At 38.7% G+C, this 901-nt stretch overlaps 1 protein-coding gene across 2 annotated transcripts in view; it reads left to right on the top strand.

Annotated features, from left to right (window-relative positions):
• Positions 1–570: 570 nt before the first annotated feature.
• LOC109974909 (uncharacterized) overlaps positions 571–901 on the top strand; it is a 2,663-nt gene continuing 2,332 nt past the window's right edge. For both annotated transcript variants that reach the window (XM_020625367.1, XM_020625366.1), the window contains exon 1: positions 571–586. The gene's annotated coding sequence lies outside the window, so the exon portion shown is untranslated. The remainder of the gene's footprint in view (positions 587–901) is intronic.

The raw sequence follows: 901 nt of genomic DNA, 5'->3' as shown, positions 1-901 counted from the left end.
TGCACTATAATCTGCAATGTCGAAAACTGTATTGTTGAGGAGTATCATTGGAATTGCAACAACACACAACTGTGTTGCAACAGTAGCCACACACTATTGTCCGGCGTTAGCTGTGAATCGGACAGTCAGACTTATGTGTCACTGACCATCGCACATGTCACGAAAAATGAAAATTACACTGTTGACATATTTACAGATTGTGGTTTGGCTTTAGCATCTAAACCTGTTCAAGTAAAATCCTCCGCTGAAGGTGAGTAACTTTCAGTGTCTTAAAAGTCTTTTGGCACATGTATGTGGATGAGTGTGTCTGTGTGTGTCATTGTTAGTCAATTCTGCAAAATCCAGGGTTTTCACTGCACAGGTTAAGATGTGTATATTTGATTTGCCAGGTGGTAAAGATGAGGAAAATCGGAGCCATGAGCAGAAGAACACCAACACTTACATCATGCTGGGTTGTATTTTTGTCATCGCCGCTGTGGGAACTTACTTTTTTGCTATTAAAAAAAACAAACAAACAAACAAACCAGTGATGTGCGGTCAGTGGAGGCAGGGGAGGCAGGCAAATGGATTTCGTGTACAAGTAAAGGTAAGACCATAAACTTTTATTATTTCTAGTTAGAAATAAGCTCAACTGGAATAAATTTTAACCTCAAATTAAATATGGGTCACGTTTGTGTGAAGAATGCTGATATGAGATATAAAACATAACGCACTGTCTGTTAACAGACAATTTGTATTTGTAAATCTGACTGTAAAAGAGTCAGTGCCTCACCAGCTGTCAACCTCACTGCATGTCACTGCAACAAACATATATCAGGAGAATAATTTTCTGCAATAACAGTCCTCTTTAAGCTTCTGTGTGTGTCGGGTGATATATTCTGGGTTTGTGATATATATACAG

Source organism: Monopterus albus, unplaced genomic scaffold, assembly GCF_001952655.1.
Source record: "Monopterus albus unplaced genomic scaffold, M_albus_1.0 scaffold353.1, whole genome shotgun sequence".
Lineage (NCBI taxonomy): Eukaryota > Metazoa > Chordata > Actinopteri > Synbranchiformes > Synbranchidae > Monopterus > Monopterus albus.
This window is presented reverse-complemented; position numbering and strand designations above follow the sequence as displayed.